A 6,667-nucleotide genomic window follows, 5' to 3' on the forward strand; every position below is an offset into this window, starting at 1 on the left:
GGATAAGAGTTCCTTTCACTCCACATCCCCGCCAGCACTGATTATTCTTATTCATTTTGATGTGTGCCAATCTCTGTGATGTGAGATGGTATCACATTGTAGTTTTGATTTGCATCTCTCTGTTAATTAGTGACAAGCAGCATTTTTTTCATGTGCTTTTGGCCATTTGTATTTCTTTTTTATGAAAGTGTCTGTTCATTTCTTCTCCCCATTTTTGATTGAATTAGAGGATTTTTTCTTGTAAAGTTCTGTCAGTGCCCTGTATATTTTGGACATTAGCCCCTTATCTGATGGGTATTGGGTGAATAGTTTCTCCCACACGGTGGGTGGCTCTTGTATCCTGGACACTATTTCTTTTGAGGTGCAGAAGCTTCTCAGCTTAATGTATTCCCATCTGTTGATATCTGCTTCCACTTGTTTGGAAAATGCAGTTTCCTCCTTGAAGATGCCTTTAGTCTCAATGTCATGGAGTGTTTTACCAATGTGTTGTTCTATACACCTTATGGTATCAGGTCTCATATCAATGTCTTAAATCCATTTGGATTTTACCTTTGTACATGATGTTAACTGGGAGTCTATGTTCCTTTTTTTGCAAGTAGCTAACCAGTGATGCCAGGACCAATTGTTGAAGAGGTTTTGCTTGCTCCACTTAGGATTTCTTGCTCCTTTGTCAAAGATTAGGTGATTGTATGTCTGGGGAACATTGTCTGAGAACTCAAGCCTATAGCACTGATCTGAGGGTCTGTCTTTATTCCAATACCATGCTGTTTTGATAACTATTGCTTTATAGTTCAGTTTAAAGTTGGGGAAAGTAAAGCCTCCTATTTTCCTTTTTCCTAGGAGTGCTTTACCTATTTGAGGGAGATTATTGTTCCAGATAAAAGTAACAAGTGTTTGATCCACTTCTTTGAAGAATGTCATGGATATCTTAGAGGGATCAGATTAAATCTTTACAATGATTTGGGGATTATTGCCATTTTAATGATGTTAATCCTGCCAATCCATGAGCAGGATATGTGGTTCCATTTCATGTGTCCTCTCTTATTTCTTGGAGCAGGGCCTTTGTATAGGTCCTTCACATCTTTGGTCAAATTGAGTCCAAGATATTTGAGTTTGTGTGGCACTAATGAGAATGGGATTGCCTTCTTGCCATCCATCTCTTCTCTATCATTATTGGTGTATACAAAGGCCATTGATTTCTGTGTGTTAATTTTTTAGCCTACCACCTTTCTATATGAGTCTATTGTTTCTAGAAGCTTTTTGGTTTTCTAAGTAGAGTATCATGTCATCTGCAAACAGTGAGAGCTTGACTTCTTCCTTTCCTAGCTGGATTCCCTTGATATCTTTTTCTTGCATGATCACTATAGCAGGAACTTCCAGTACTATGTTAAAGAGGAATGGTGAGAACGGACAGCCTTTTCTTGTACCAGAATTTAGAATAAAGGCTTTTGTTTTTTCTCCTTTGAGGATAATATTGCCATTGGCTTGTGGTAAATGGCTTTAACTAGATTGAGAAAAGTTCCTTTCATTCTCATATTGCTGAGAGTTTTGATAAAGAATGGGTTTTGGACCTTATCAAATGCTTTCCCTGTGTCTATTGATATGATCATATGATTTTTATTTTTTCTTCTTGTTGATGTTGTGTATGATGTTGATAGATTTACGGGTGTTAAATCATCCTTTGATGAAACCTACTTGGTCATAGTGTATGATCTTCTTTATGATGCATTGGATCCTATTTGCCAGAATTTTGTTGAAGTTCTTTGCATCTGCATTCATCAGGAATATTGGCCTGAAATTTTCATTTTTGGAAGCGTCTCTGTCTGTTTTTGGTATCAAGGTGATGATAGCTTCACAAAAGCTATTTGGGAGTGTTCCCATTTTTTCAGTTTCATGGAAGAGCCTGACTAAGATTGATAGTAGCTCCTCTTGAAAAGTTTGAAAGAATTAATTAGTAAATACATCTGGGCCTTGCCTTTTCTTTTTAGGCAGATGTTTGATTACAGTTTCTTTCTTTTTTTTTTTTTGATTACAGTTTCAATTTCCTTCATAGGGATGGGGGTGTTTAGATATACTACATCCTCCTTTCTTAACTATGGAATGTTGTAAGTGTCCAAGAATTTATCTATTTCTTTTAGATTCTCATGTTTAGTAGCATAAAGTTTCTCAAAGTAGTCTTTGATTAACCTTTGGATCTCTGCAATATCTGTCATGATCTCCTTTTTTTTGTTTCTAATATGGGTTATCGGGTTTCTCACTCTCTCTTTGTGAGATTTGCCAATGGTCTATCAATCTTGTTTATTTTTTTAAAGAACCAACTTCTGCTTTTGTTGATCTTTCGGATTGTATTTTGGTTTAACTTCATTGATTTCTGCTTTCAGTTTTGTTATTTCCTTCTGTCTCCCTATTTTTGGGTCCTTTTGTTGGTCATTTTCTAATTTTATGACCTGCGTCATTAAGATATTCAGGTATGTCCCTTTCTCCTTCCTGATGTGTGCTTGTAAAGCTTTAAATTTTCCTCTCAGGACCACTTTTGCTGTGTTCCATAAATTCTGGCAGTTTATGTCTTCATTATCATATGTTTACAGGAAAGTTTTGATTTCCTCTTTGATTTTATCTTGGACCCACTGGTTGTACAGTAGCAGGCTGTTTAATTTCCAATTGTTAAAGATTTTTTTCATTGTGGCTTTGTAGCTCACATCTAATTTTAGAGCCTTGTAGACAGCAAATGTAGCTTGCAAGATTTCTATCCTCTTGATTTTATGGAGGTATGTTTTATGTGTCAGCATGTAGTCTATCCTGGATAATAACCCATGTACATTGGAGAATAATATGTTTCCAGGATTTTTTGGGTGGAGTGTCCTATATATATACTAGTCCTCTTTCTTCCATTACTCTTTTCTGGGTTAGTATGTTTTTGTTGGGTTTCAGTCTGGTTCACCTATCAAGTGTTGACAGGGCTGTATTGAGGTCTCCCACAATTATTGTATTATTATTGATGTCTTCTTTCAGATTTGTCAGTAATTGTATTAGATAATTTACTGGTCTCTATTGGGTGCATATATGTTTAATAGTCTGATTTCTTCCTGTTGCACATATCCCTATATTAGTACATAGTGTCCATCTTTGTCCCTTACCACTTTTCTGAGTATAAATTTGGAGTCATCAGATATTAATATGGCCACCCCAGTTTTTTTAAATAACATAAATATTTTATTGTGATATTTTTAAACAAAATGTTTAATTTATTTATTTATTTATTTATTATTTATTTATTTATTTTTATTTAAACACCTTGATTGCATACATGATTGTGTTTGGGTTTCAGTCATGTAAAGAACACCACCCATCACCAGTGCAACATTCCCATCACCAATGTCCCAAGTCTCCCTCCTCCCCACCCGATCCCCGCCTATACTCTAAACAGGCTCTCCATTTCCCTCATACATTCTCATTATTAGGACAGTTCAAAATGTAATTATTTCTCTAACTAAACTCATCACTCTTTGTGGTGAGCTTCCTGAGGTGAGCTTGAACTTCCAGCTCTTTCTCTTTTGTGTCTGAAAATTATACTACCCCAGTTTTTTAAGTGTGTTGTTCGATTGGATGATTTTACTCCATCCTTTGATTTTGAGTCTATGTTTGTTCTGACTTTTCAGATGTATTTTTTTTAGGCAGCAGAAGGTTGGATTCATCTTTTTGACCCATTTTGCCACTTTGTGTCTTTTAATTGGTGAATTTAGTCCATTGACATTGAGGGAGATGATTGACATAGGATTTAATGTCATCTTTGTAGCTAAGTTTACTGTATTTGTTGAGCTCCCTTGTCTTAAATTAAACCTTTCAGTTTTTTTCCTTTGGGCTGGTTTTTCATCTGTGAAGTTTCTGAACTGTTGTTTATTCATGAAGCTGTGTATCTTTCCTTCAAACCTGAATGTGAGTCGGGCTGGGTGCAGTATTCTCATTGATGCACCATTTCATTCTGTCTTGTCATAATATATCACCACTTTCTTCTGGCCTTGAGGGTTTCTTGTGACATATCTGCTGTAGGTCTTAGGGATGCTCCTTTAAATGTAATTTCCCTTTTTGATCTTGCTGCTTTCAGTATTCTATCTCTATCTGTGGGATTTGTCATTGTAACGAGGATGTGTCTTGGGGATGTTTTTCTTTGGGTCTCTTTTAGCTGGTACTCTTCGGGCATGCAGGATTTGATTGCATGTAGTCTTTAACTCTGGGAGTATCTCTTTGATGATGTCTTTGACAATTGATTCTTCCTGGAGATCTCCTACCTGGGCCTCTGTGACTCCAATGATTCTTTTGTTGTTTCTGTTGAGTTTATCAAAGACTTCTATTTTCATCTGTTCACATTCCTTGAGTACTTTTTCCATTGCCTGATAATTTGTCTTAAATTTCTTTTCCAATTTCTTCTGCTGTGTTGAGTTTTTCTGCATCTCATCTTCCAGCAAGCTGATTCTGTCCTTAGCTGCTGTTACCCTGCTGGAGAGGCCATCCACTGAGTTTTCAGTTGAGCTACATCTTTTTTAGAACTGTTATTTCCGTTTAGAGTTTTCTGACTTCTGCCTTTGTGTTCTGTTCAGATTGATCAATGCTTTCTTTGAGTTCTACAAATATCTTCCATATTTCTATTCTAAAATCCTTATCCGAGAGGTTAATCAGATGTTTGCAATTTTTTAGGTCATCCTTGCTATCATCTCCCTTCTCTGGGCATGGTGTTTGCCTGTGAGGTTTCCCCATTGTCAAGCTTGTAGTGTGATTTTTTCTGCATGTTGTGGTGGGTTTCTTTGGTTAGAAAGAGTGTGCTGTGTGAAGAGGAATGGCCATGCTCTTCTGGAGCCTCTGGGAGAGCGTTGATATTCCAAGCCTGAAGTCACAAACAGGGGTCTTGCCTTTCTGCTTAATACTGTAGATAGCCAGTTTTCATGGTCAAACACATTTCATTGGCATTCTGGCCCTTGGATGAGCCACTGGGAGAGCTATTTTTATTGGCCCTTTTTGGCCTACTCCCAAGAGGTTCAGGAGATAGGATAGTAGTAAAACACACTCAGGTAACACTGTTTCTCACACTCGGGAACCACTGGATTGATGTAATTTTTGAAAATTTTAAGAGTGTTTGTTCATTTCTTTTGAAATGAACCTCTGCTGTTCAGAGGTTGCTCCTGGCATTACACTCAAAAGTTCCTTCCATTGCTCAGGGGAACATAGAGGATGCCAGGATGAAACAAGGTTAAGTTGTGCAAGGCATATGCCTTAAACTCTGTAATATCATCCAACACCAAACATAGTTGCTAATTCTGAAATCATCCTAAAATTGTAGGGAGCCCCTTAAGAACAGGCAGAAAATGCAGTGTTGAAATGCAGGGTCTTGTCACAGGCACAGAACTTTGTTAAAAGCAGGCAGCTTTGAGAATAAATGTAAACTTTTAAGATTTAAGGCTTGTAAGGCACAGAAAGGCAACAATCAGAGAGCTATGCTAAAAGCAGGCAGCTTTAAGGAATAAATAAACATTTAAGATTTAAGGCTTGTACAGAAACAAAGAAAGCACAGAATCTTGGTCCTGGGAAACTGAGTCTAAATTGTGAGGTCTCTGTCATCTGTACATTCCGACCTGCCTAATATGGGTTTCATTATCAGTAGATCCCGACTTGATGGAGACAGATCCCATTAGTTGTACATTCCATCCTAATTGCTGATGGGTCCTTTTATCTGGACAATATGGTCTGTTCTATGTATATATTTTCTATCAACATATTTACGAGCAGAACTGTGCCCATACAAAAAAGTATATAAAACGGGCCTTGTGTTTCAATAAATGGAATTGGATTCAGATTTGCCTGGAATCCTTTTCCCACTTTTGTCTGTCTCTGTCTCTGTGTCTTTGTGTTTACACAATCTCCCTCCAAGATTGGATAACCACATCATAGTTGGTGTCTCTGCAGTAAGAGACACCCACATAAATATTTTTATTACTTATTTTCCAAGTGAAAATATATACATGTTTGCCAAAGCACTAAATTTTGTTAACCCTCCAGTCATTAACATACCTGCCTCTTGAATATAGAACAGAACATAATTTTGTTTTTTTAATATAATTTTTATATAATCAAATAACTATTGTTTCAAAAAGGTTTGACAGTTGGTTTTAGGCAAATAATATTTTAACACCAATCTAAACCACCACAGTCTTCTCTCACCATCAGTGTTCACAGAACCCTTCCCAAATCCATGCCTGACATTTTGGCAGGCATATTGCCTAGTCAAATATTATCTTCTTTGAAAAAGTTTATATTAGTATTATTTTCCTTTTTTTTTTAAATGTGGGATGCTTCACAAATTTGCATGTCATCCTTGCTAATCTTCTCTTTATCCTTCCAATTTTAGTATATATGCTGCCCAAGCGAGCTATATTTTTCTCATTTATTTGTGTTACCGTGTATACTTGAGTATAAGCCAAGTTTTTCTGGCATAAAATTGGTGCTAAAAAACCAAACTCGACTTCCATTTTGTTCATACAGGTTATTTAATTTGATGCCCACAAACCGAATCAAATGCACGTAATCTCCAGTCTTCTGCCATTGCTGAAGGGAGTGGTGCTTCAGCTCAGTCCACAAGTCATAGCTAAGCTGAAAAGGTAGGCGGCTGAAATGA

At 36.8% G+C, this 6,667-nt stretch overlaps 1 pseudogene; it reads right to left on the bottom strand.

Moving 5' to 3' along the window:
- Positions 1-6,330: 6,330 nt before the first annotated feature.
- LOC126033214 (uncharacterized) lies at positions 6,331-6,420 on the bottom strand (annotated as a pseudogene).
- Between the last annotated feature and the right edge of the window lie 247 nt (positions 6,421-6,667).

The sequence above is a fragment of the Suncus etruscus genome, chromosome 16 (assembly GCF_024139225.1).
Source record: "Suncus etruscus isolate mSunEtr1 chromosome 16, mSunEtr1.pri.cur, whole genome shotgun sequence".
In the NCBI taxonomy this organism is placed as follows: Eukaryota; Metazoa; Chordata; class Mammalia; order Eulipotyphla; family Soricidae; genus Suncus; species Suncus etruscus.